The 12316-nt window shown below is 33.7% G+C and overlaps 1 protein-coding gene across 5 annotated transcripts in view; it reads right to left on the bottom strand.

The window, feature by feature from the left end:
- The window catches only part of SUPT3H (SPT3 homolog, SAGA and STAGA complex component), a 467131-nt gene that overhangs the window by 441253 nt on the left and 13562 nt on the right, over nt 1–12316 (bottom strand). The window lies entirely within an intron of this gene.

Genomic DNA, 12316 nt, shown 5'->3' with positions numbered 1-12316 from the left:
TGTTTTTCTACAAATTGATCAACTCCTTCATACTTTCTATCCCATCCCTCCCCACCAGCCGAGGCTCAGTGATCACAACCTCTAACACTTCAGATTTCAGTATTCTTCCGCTACATCAGCCCTTCAAATCCCTACATCAATCCAAGCGTCTTCCTTTCCCAGTCCTGTGCCCGGCAGCTGAGCACTGCTATCGAAAATTCTACAGCCTTGCTGTCAGAGCCCTTATAAACGCTGACCAAGCTCAGTTGAGACCTTGACAACTTAGGCTACGCTAAGCATATTCCTACTTAGCTCTCTCTCCTAACTCCATTGTTGCCATTACACACCTTCACCGTTCTCCTAAAGCTTGCCTACCTGCCATCCTTGTCAACACTAGTCATTGGCTTTGCCTACTTCTTCAAAATGGTATGAATGATAATTAGGCATAGCTGAAAGTTTTACTTCAGACATTTTTTACGGGTAAAAAAAAAATTTGTGTACATTGAACTAACACAGTAACCTAACTAAAATTCCTAACACTGTTTCATTGAGAAAATATTCAGTCCCAAACAAAAGACTTAAAAATAAACTTTGACCTGCTACCTGAAAATTTCAGCTATTTAAAATGCAGCCAAAAACAAGAGCTAAGAAGTAAGTAAACTCAACTCTCAAAACTCATATTAAGTTTATGCACCAAAGATCAAATCATTTTTCTCAGAAGAGAAAGTGTGTCAGGCTTTCCTAGCTCGTGAACTCTTATTCTAGGTACGAATCTAGTAAATTTGATTACTAGTCTATGGTAGACTGGAAGCAGCATCCACCAAGCAGGGGCAGGGGGTGAAACATTGCCAGAGCATGGTACAAGGAGAGTAACAAAATTAGCAGCTGCAAGGAGAGAGAAACATAAAAACACTGCAAAAAAAAATAAATTCAAACAATATAGCAAAGTAGGACTATTTACCACAGGAGTAGAGTACACTTCGTGCCTCTAAGGTGCCCTAAGGGCATCACTATAGTACAAGTGGATTGCAACACCTGATATTTACAATGAAATTTCAGTTTAAAAAAAAGATTAAATTGTACCTGGTAACCTACCTGTCTATATATAGCCTTAAATGTGCATAATCTACTGTAGAAATATTTTCATTAAAATGGTCAAAATAAGATCCATTTGATCACTCAGATTAGCTCATGTATTTATAAAATGAAGAATATATTTATTCTCTATGATTTATACTGCATAGACACCCTTGTATATAATTCCATTAGTCAGAATACTGTTTTACATATCTATAAAAAAATTAAACTAGTCTTTCATTTCCAATCACGCTCACCATTCAAAAATAAGACATCTGCAAGATTTAAAATGGAAGGGATAGTTCGGCTGATTTTTACATACTGCAGGCACAGCACAATTCTACATTGAAGCAAGAGAAACAAATATTAAAGAGACCTGAGACGCTCTCCAGAGTCTCTAATCACACTCTAGTTGACCAGCTCACTCATTAGTCAGTTTCCATCCAGTGTTGATTCAAGAAAACTTTCTCTAAATGTAAAATTATTTCATTAATCAACTTTAAAAGTAAAATGAATTGCACAGACCAAAGTCTGAAATCTGAGTATACAGCAAAAAAGCATAAAATGAAAAGAAAAATGAAACTGCTCAAAATTTGCACTCAGAATTTGTTTTGGAACTGGATAAAATGATCCCTAAAAATTCATCTGGAAGAATAAAAATAGGAAAAGAGACAAGAAATATTTTAAAAAGAAAAGTTATGCGGATGACCTTGAACTATAATACCAAATATTAAAACATATTAAGAAGCTATAATAACTAAAGTAATGCAGTACTGGCAAAGGAATAGGCAATTCAGGGTAACAAAGCAGAAAACTCAAAAATAATTTATTATCTGATAAAGGTAGCATTTCAATTCTGAGGGAAAAAGGAGGGCTTATATAATTTGTGGTGGTGAGACCACTGGCAAACCAATTTAAAACAAAACTGTTTTAACTTAGAACCCTCCCTGAAACCATGCAACAAAATAATGGATTAAATATGAAACTGTACAAACTAAAAGCTTGAAATATAAGAAGTACATGACAATATGTACAGAAGTTGAGGGTAGGACTTTCCATCATAGGCAGAAGCGATGAAGAAGAGTAAGACTGATGTGACTACATTAAAAATGAAAACTCGGGGCTGGCCCAGTGGCGTAGCAGTTAAGTTTGCACACTCTGCTTCCACCACCCAGGGTTCGCCAGTTCAGATTCTGGGCAGAGACTTACACCCTACTTAGCAAGCCACGTTGTGGCAGGCGTCCTACATATAAAACAGAGGAAGATGGGCACAGATCTTAGCTCAAGGCCAATCTTCCTCAGCAGAAACAGGAGGCTTGGCGGCAGATGTTAGCTCAGGGCTAATCTTCCTCCAAAAAAAAAAAAGAAAAAGAAAACTTGCATATTAAAAAGCAATCACTATAAACATGCCCTAGGGAAACCAAAAGACAGGGGGGAGATTAAGGATCAACAAATACAATCAACAAAGGGTCAATGCCTTTAGTACAAAATCTCTTAGTAATCTATAGGAAAAAATAAGAACTCAGTAAAATTGTGCTAAGAATATGAACATACATCCACAAATGAAGAAATATAAATGGCCAAAACATTTTCAAACTCAGTAGTCAAAGAAAAGCTGTAAAACAGCACAATGTTTCTACTGTTAAATGTCAGAGAGAGATGGAGAGGGGTGCTCTCATAACTGCTGAAAGAAACGTAAATCAGTCGAACTTTCCTGAAGGAAAAATTAGGAAGGTACTATCAAAGAGCTTTTAGACTCAAAATTCTTCTTCTAAGACTTTAATATAAGGTAACAGGTATCAAGATTTCATTACATCACTTTTATTAACAAGAGTAGAAAAACTAGAAATAACCAAATGGTTGAATATCAGGGGATTAATAACAATAGACATCCATACAATGAAATAATTGTCTCATAATATAGAAAATTGTTCACAGTAAATTAAATGGGGGAAAAAGGGCAGGGTATCAAAAAAAGCAGAGCAATGGCTAAAAATTACTAAGAACTTAAAAAAATTAAGTCAGACATATACACACACCCCACAAAGTATATAAGGGATTACAAATAACATTTATTTTCTTCTTTTTGCATATCTGCTTGAAGATCTTATTACCTCTTCTGACTTCAGTAACTCATTTACAAGTTGCCTCAGTTTCCTTGAATAATAAAAGGCCCCTTTGTGTTTATTTAGGCTCCAGAGTTCACCAAACAGTAACTTAACTACAAAATGCTAGAAAGACACACAGACATACACACTCTCTCCCTTGCGCCTGTGGATGCTGCTATGCACACATCTCCAGATGCATTTTCTTTGAATTTTTTTAAAGTACAAAAGAATGTCTACAGCATAGTACTCCATTTGTAAAAAGGAAAATATAAGAATATATTCATATGTGTATATATGTGGATAAAGAAACTCTGGAAGAATGTACAAGGAAGAACACAACTTGTTACTCAAAGGAAAGACACCAGCTAACAGGGAAGGAGAACATTTTGTAAAACTCTATTTTTAAATGTGTAAATATATTACTAATTAAAAACTAACAATCAATTCTATTGCGATTATATATTTAAAATATATATAAATAAAAGTATTTATATATAAATAATATATATTATATATATATATGCGCCACATTACTCAATATTGGCAAGTCATACATATACTATTGGTGGGATTATAACTCATTAAAGCCTTCATGGAATATCATCAAAAACCTTAAAGGAATTAGTTCTAATGAAATATCCAGGCACATGCTCAAAGATATATATAGAGACAAGCGGAAGGATGGAAGGAGGGGAGAAGAGGAGAAGGAGAGGTGGAGAAATAGATCTATAGCTAAATATAAAGGAAGTTCATCACAATCCTATATGTAACACTGAAGAATTAGAAACAACCTAATGTATTTAACAAGACTGCTTAAAAACATCATAATGGAATACAAACTACCACCACTATAAAAATAAATGCCACATATTTATCAATGTGGAAAGGGCTTATGATAGTATACAATAACTAAAAACCCAAGTTATACAATAGCAGTTATAATATGGGATTTGGTATTTATTTTTTATATGCATTGGAAAGATAAACACCAAAGCATTAACAGTGTTTTAACTCAGTCAGTTTAAAGTGTTCTTTACGATCTTTCAGTATTTTCCGTTTTTCCTTTCAGAAAATAATATGAACTGCTTCTATAAGGAAATATAAAAGACATATCATTTTGAATAAAATGTTAATGACAATTCCCCTACCCATAACATTTCCATGATTTACGTTTTGGCAGGGGTGGAGGAGCAGGGTATTTTGTTTTTAACATATAAAATCCACCAATACAAAAGTGAACTAAGATCATCTGGCTCCAAATTTGCAATCATTTCCACTATATCATGCTACCTTAAACACTCTCTTATATGTGGTATTATTGCTCTTTATATTAATTTAGCCTTTAAAATACTTATATTTTATTATGAATTCCAGATAAGTGAAGTTTTATTGTATATTAAAAACAAACATTATCTCTGTTCACATCCTTCTGAAGTATTAGAGATATACAAAGCACACTGTTCAACCCAAATGCTGGGCTGGAAGAGGCAGACTGAAAAAAGCAATCAGTGTTTGACTTAGAAATGGGTTGTACTCCAACTCTGACTGTTTGGAAGTAACTCTACATAAAAAGAATGTTATTTTTGTTGTAGAAATAAGTATTAATTGATTTCCAGGCCAGCTCAAAAAGTTTAATTTAATCCATAATTGGCAGAAACATATTACTAGTATATTGTTATTCCTAATAAATACCATAATCAACCTAAACAGGAATAGGGAGAATGTCACAAAAGGCTAGTAACACTCTACCAGCCACGACAAAAACTGGTCCTAACATGGTTCTTTCTAGACAGAGAAACCTACAAAAAGTGAAGGAGGAAGCAAGCTGTCAAACATAACAGATTAAGGATTAGTTCTTACTACTCTTCCCTAGAAAAGTGGTTTGTGAAATCTATTTATTCTGTCCTAGGAAAACACGTATGCCAGTTCAAAAACCTAATGACCACAGGATTTTTTAAAAAGGCATATGGTGTTTTACTTAAGATTAAAAAAACGTTTATGCAGAGATGTCAAAAAATATATATTTGCAAAAGGTGGTACACGCATTAACATATATGCTAACATATTAAACACGTCACAAAATAAGTCAATTCCCATGTTTCTGGATGTAATGTAAAACTGCCTATCAGTCTCATATCTAGAGAGATTTACAACTGTGCCTTGGGCAACGTAAAAATGGTCATGGATCCTTAAACTAAACAAATAGTCAAAATGAAAAAGATTCATTCCTCTATATTAAGAATCTAATTTTCTTTTATAAAATTTTACCTTTTTAATTTCAGGAGTTGTTTACATTCTATATCAACAGAATTTATTGTAAGAAGGCAATCAACACATAATCATAGATACCAAATTTTCATTTCCTACCCAAAATTACTCACCACTTTCTGATATATTTTCAGTATTGAAGAATCCATTTTTATCCAGTACGTTTTTTAAAAATTAATTTTGAACTTGGTACATTTAAAAATGACAAGTTTTCAAAATCTCAGCATATTAAAAATAAAAATAATGAATTGACAAAATACTACGTAACATATGCTAACTTCAGAGCTGCCAGAAATTACGCAAATTTAGCTACATGAAAATGAGCACCAAAAACTCACAATATTACATATTCAGTTACACACAATGGCATGACAATCAAGTGCAACACAATACATTCAGAGCTACAGTCACAAAATTTTCAGAAAGACTAAGTATAAATATATTATGTCAATTCACAAAAGAACGTTTTTAAGAAACTAACACACTTCAGTATTATCCAGACTTTCCACAAAATACAACATGAATGTAACAGTAAACTTCCCAATCAAATCTGACCTGCCAAAGTAACCAAAAATTAACATCCCCAAATCTTTAAAGAATTCCGGGACAATGCCAATCCAAAAAAACAGAGAAAGAAGTAAAAAGAAAATAAATGACAATGTTAAAAGTAAACATAAAATCAACAAATCACATAACACATAAAATGTACTTTTCCCAATTTCAATAAAAATATAATAAAAGCAACCCAGAAAAGAAACATTCTATGTATATTTTATATTTTCCATAGTTATTCTGTGTTGTCCCATACGGCACCTACTTGCTACATGTGGTTATTTAAATTTAATTAAAATAAAATTTAAAATTCAGTTGCTCAGTGGCTAGCTCACTGAACGCACTCAGGAGGCACGTGCGGTTAGTGGCTGTCCTACTGAAGAGCGCAGAAGCAGAAACTTCCCTCACTGCACAAAGTTCTACTGGACGGCATGCTATAAAGTAGGCAAGCCATTTTCTTCTCTATAATAATAAAACTTCTTTCCATAAAACTGCAAACACTTCCCCTTGCACTTGAAACATTTTTATAACTCAATATATTGATGATTATTTTTCAAAAAGATGACAATCACAACTAACAGGACAGTGCTTATTAGGTGCTTTGACTTAGTATCTCATTTAATCTCCATAAAACCCTATGAGGCAGACACAAGTCCACAATCCCTTATCTGAAAGATGTATTTGAGAATTCAGAGGCCTTCAGGTTCTAGAAAGTTAATACTGTACATGAACCACACGCTCAGAATGCCCTCAGCGGGGTCTGGGGAAGCACTCAGGAACACAGAGGAACGGCTGAATATTAACACTGAAGATAAGTGAACTGTTTATCAGTTAGGTCCTGCTTCTGCATGAAATTCATTCAGGACAGCTATTTCCAATCTCCAGTGTGATAATCTGCAAGTATACTGCAATTTTAGAATGACAGATCCATGAACTTTTACCTATTCTTCCCCACATAACTACGAATTTTCATCACAGAACTACGAAAATGACTCCATCTCCCTGAATTTTAAGAATTCATTTCTAAGCTGGAGCAAAATGTTTTTTCCTTCTGGTAATTATATACATAATATCCAAAAAGGAAAGGCCTAGTTATTTTCTTTTCATGAGAGAATTAATACAGCTATTTAAGTACAAATTCAAAATTGTATTTTGCCACATTTATAAAATGACACATTTTTTTCAATGCAGGCATCTAATTCAGTTGGATCTGGCAACTTAGAAACACTTCCTTATTTCCTTTCTGAAAGGAAAACATGTATGACCAACTTTCAGTTACACAGTGCTTTCATGTTCTCAATCAGCTGTTACACGTTTCTCTCACTTTCCCCAAAGACTGTGACCAATTTTATATTATCATTTGAAAGTCTTCCTCACGATTGTTAAATTTATAACCAGTATATATCTTAAAATATTCCCAATAGATACATGTCACAAAAAGTACATGGATAAATTTATCCACATATTTTAGTGTGATTTAAACACTAGGAATTAAAATCAAATATTAATAGTGATAAAATATAAAAGTATGATATTTAAATATTCAATAGCAAAGTGGCCAGGTTGATATCCAAAATTATGAAATATCACAAATATGAGCATCCAATAAGGACTATGTATTTCTACAAAAAATTATACTTTCTCCTGGTTACTGATACGGCCTTGCTTAAAAAGATTTGGTGGTTAGCAATAGGAAATTGAAATAAACGCTACAATAATATGAAAATAACAACTTAATCCAATACTTCTGATAAAAATTAGACCTCATTACTAATAACAGTAATTAACTGAACAATTATTCAGCTTTCACATTATTACTTCATTATAGCACACCTGTCACACATAACCTGGCAAAAGCTCCTTTGTAAACTAAATTTTATAAATCGACCTAAGTTTGATTGACTGAAACATAGTTTAGCATAATTTGTCCAGAGCATGGACTCTGGAGTTACAGTTCCTGGCTTAAATCCAGGTTTTGAAACTTACTATAATGGCAATTTTTGGTGAGTTACTAACCTTTGTGTCTCAATTTCTTCATCTATAAAAAGGGACTAAGAGTATCTATCTTATAGGGTTATAGGAGCATTAAATGAAACAGTCTATGGAAGCAATCAGGGGAGTGCCTGGTACTCAGGACCTCTCCACAAGCATTCGCCATCATCACTGGGATTATTAGAGCATCTCTGAAGTTGTAATATATTAACGTTAGCACTCTTTACCTTTAAGAATTTCGATTTCCTCCAGTTTCCTGAAAAACTTAAATGCACTACGGAAACAATATTTGAAGGAATCCTATGTCAGTTTAATAAACATCTATTACTAATTCATATATTTACATCTTAGGTCTCTTTAAAGTCAGATTAAGGTGAAGATAAAACTGGGAACATGTTCTTCCACAGCTCCTAACTTCGTAATGCTAAATAACAGCCAAACATCACCATTTCACACACACAACTACACCCTAGTCTAGTGCAGCAATGGATAAATGGTTGCTGCTATTTATCCCAAAAAGTCCCAAGAGAAGAAGCAAATCTTACTGAGATATTAATTCAGTTTTGGACATACTAAGTTTGACATGTTCAACACTTCATGGATATTCCAGGCAGCAGTCAGAAGTACAGACCTTAAGTTAGGAAGCTCACCCTCAGAAGTTCACCACCACTCCCTCTTTTACTACCATGGAATTTATCATATCCTATTACATGACAATTATTTGTCTCCATAACCCTTCTCTACTGCTAGGCTATCTTAAAGGCATTTAGGTCCTGCCATATAAGAACTCAATAAATATAAATTTTAAAAAATGCAAAACTTGCATTAAAGGAGTTAATTTTATTGTACACAAAGAAACTAATTTTAAAAAACTTTCTCCAGGGCCAGCCTGGTGGCATAGTGGTTAAGATCACACACTGTGCTTTGGTGGCACGGAGTTCACAGGTTCGGATCCCAGGCACAGACCTATGCACCTCTCATCAAGCCATGCTGTGGCAGCAACCCATATACAAAAAATAGAAGACTGGCAACAGATGTTAGCTCAGGGCCAATCTTCCTCACCCAAAAAAAAAAATTCAATCTGTGAATTTTAAATAAGGATGAAATTTTCATTTGGAATAATTCTTAGAAAATGTGAGTAAACCTGAAAAGAGCACAATATGACATGGCAAAAAATACATAAATGAGTAAAATATGGAAGAGAGAGCCCAATGAAGACCCCTTGAAGTGCACTGAAATTAATTAAAATTCTCAAGAAGTTCATTAAAATGTCTGCAATGTGGATTAAAAAGATCTCACTTTCTAATTTACAGGCTACCTGAGTTCAATAACTTAAAAGTCAAAAGCCTCTGGACCCTTCCAGCACGTTATTCAAAGAGGTGTGATAAGAGCATATGGCAAATGTGCTCAGTTACATGCACTAGGTAAGGGAAAGCTGCAGTCGTCCCCAGTCCACTGCTAACTGTTTGGCAGCTAATCCTTCAGTTTAAAACATGTAGAAGCACTTCCTAAAGAATGCTTCACTGGTACTGTTTACCACCCAAACTTAAAACATGGTCAACTCTGTCAAGGCTCCAATAGTAGACCAGAGTGGCCGCCAGCTCTACATTTAGAGCAGATCATGACAACTTCCTCTGAGCTTGACAGCTAGAGACCTTTCAATGAAACCATTCCCTGGAAACGACACTACGGTATTGTTGCTTATTTAGAGAGCAGGGAGCCAAGAGAAAACCACCTTCTTAGTGATGAATGGGTGGGGAGAAATAGTAGCAGTAGAGGATTAAAAAAGAGCAGTACAATACAAATAGGCTTAGAAGAACTGTGAACCTGCCCTCAAAAAAAAGTAGGGATTCACAGAATGAAATTCCTATAACGCAAAATAAACACAAAGAGTTAAGTGTGTACTTTCTCATTCGAAATCATATAAGCAAGGATCAAATGTATATTGATTCTAATTTTACATAATCAAAAACCTAAAAACCTTATATCGATAGAAAATATTGCTAAATTAAAAAGGATTCCCCCAATTTGGGCCCTATGTTCTTGTTCTATAAAGCAATTCATAAGGGGAAAAAAATATCTTCAGACTATAAATGATGAATGTAACTATTAGGTCTCTCTCTGAGGTCTAAAATAGAAGAAAAATGTCCATTTCTTCCAAAGCTGTAGCCAACAATAACTTTTGCATTCTGAATCCAACTTAAGCACATTAGTTGGGAAGACTTTTGCAAAAGTATTTAATAAGAAAGTGCTGAATTTAGCTTTTATTTTTTTCCCAGTTTTCTTAAGTGGCCTGCAGTCTATCAAATGCACTAAGTAGAACCTCTCCAAAGTATAAATGACAAAAGGAAATACAGCTTTCTTCTTCTAGAAAGCTGTTTCTACAGATCAGAGATCATCAAACTTTTTCTGTAAAGGGCCATATAGTATGCATTTTCAGCTTTACAGGCCATATGGTCTCTGTCACAAATACTCAATTCTGCCAGATAGCATGAAACCAGCACTAGATAATAGATAAATGATGAGTGTGGCTGTGGTCCAATAAAAGCTTATTTTCAGAAACAGGCAGCCAGTCTGTGTGTCATACCTACCAACAAATACACTGTCTTAATAAATACTACCAAATTTGAAATAGGATGTCTGGGATTTGCTTTAAAATATTTCACAAAAAAAACACTGGAGAATAAGGAGAAAGGTTAAATAACTGGCAAAACACAATTATTGTTAAAGCCAGATGATGGATGCCTGGGGTTCATTACACTAGTCTCTATAATTTTATGAGTTTGAAATTTTCAAAATTAAAAGGTTTTAAAAATACAAGGTACATCAATGAACCAGCTCTAAAGGAAAATGAATTTCCTCACTTTACTATAAACTTTCTAAAACACATTTAATATTTTTAAACATAATTAACATAATACAACACAAAAGATTCTTAATATAAAGCTAGTGAACAATTAAAAAACTAATATACAAAAGTTTATAGAAGCATAAAGCCTTAAAATTTTCCATAATTTAAAATATAAGCTTACCTCACACAACTCCTAAATTAATACATTCAATTTATTCTCATCTTATCTAACAAAACATGTTACCAATTCCGGGTTTTAAGACAATTATTTCTATAGGGCATATATTATTTATGTTAACATATAATAGGTTTATTATTTTCCAAATGGATTAATAAGTTTTTTATTTCTCAGTTTTAAACTCTAAACAATAAATATTAATAGATACAACCCACATAAACAAATGCTGTTTAAGGTCTTCAATAATTAAAAGTATAAAGGGATCCTGAGACCTAAAAGCTTAAAAGCCTATGACATAAACGCTTTCAGTGTTGTTGTTAAAGGATGTTCACCAAGCAACTATCAGATATATGCTCAAATTTTTCCTTTGAACAATAATCATCATACAGTGGAGTAATCCACTGTGAAGGCTATCAACATACACCCACAAGAGGAAGACACTTAAACCTTCAACAGAAACTTTTCTTTTTTTTTCCCTGAGGAAGATTTGCCCTGAGCTAACATCTGTGCCAGTCTTCCTCTATTTCATATGTCGGTTGCAGCCACAGCATGTCTGACGAGTGGTGTAGGTCCACACCCAGGATGTGAATCAGCAAACCTGGGCCACTAAAGCAGAGCATGCCGAACTTAACCACTAAGACATGGGCCGGCCCCAGAAACAATCTTTTAAAATTGCCAAGTATATCAAGAATAACGTATCCATAGGGAAACAAGAGCTCTATGGTGTTGTCACCATTATGCAGACAACTGTCTCCTGAACCAATAACAAAGAAAAATGTGCCAGCAAACATTTCTAATAAACAGGCTACCTCCCATCAGATCAAGATATGCAGTCTCACTCAATGCAAGAAGCCAGAAGTCAAGCTGAAAAGAGCCTTAGGAAAATCATAATGAGTGCGGATGATTTTTTAAATGTTCCAAGTTTTTCCTCAACGTTCTCAAATACAGTGATTTCAAATATCATCAAACAAAATTTATTTAAATAAGGGTCATAGAATTATCATGACATTTGAGAACTTCTCTGTGAAAACATTTCAATTATCCAAGAACATAAGGAATTGCAAAATTTTCCAAATCTAAAACTAAAATAGTAAGAATCCATAACACAGATTTGGTCAGATAATAATTAGAGCAAAAATGTTTATATAATTGTTCATTCTTTAATAAAGATGAACCAATACTTATTTTTCAAATACAGTACCACTGTAGCATTTTTAACCAATTTTGCTCTTTCCGCATATGGTTCTTTAAAATGTTATCAGATTATTTCATATTTATTTGATTAAGCACAAATTTCCAAGTTGTTTTATA

This window comes from Equus quagga, chromosome 15 (assembly GCF_021613505.1).
Source record: "Equus quagga isolate Etosha38 chromosome 15, UCLA_HA_Equagga_1.0, whole genome shotgun sequence".
Lineage (NCBI taxonomy): Eukaryota > Metazoa > Chordata > Mammalia > Perissodactyla > Equidae > Equus > Equus quagga.
Note: the sequence above shows the minus strand (reverse complement) of the source record. Positions and strands in the feature narration are given on the sequence as shown.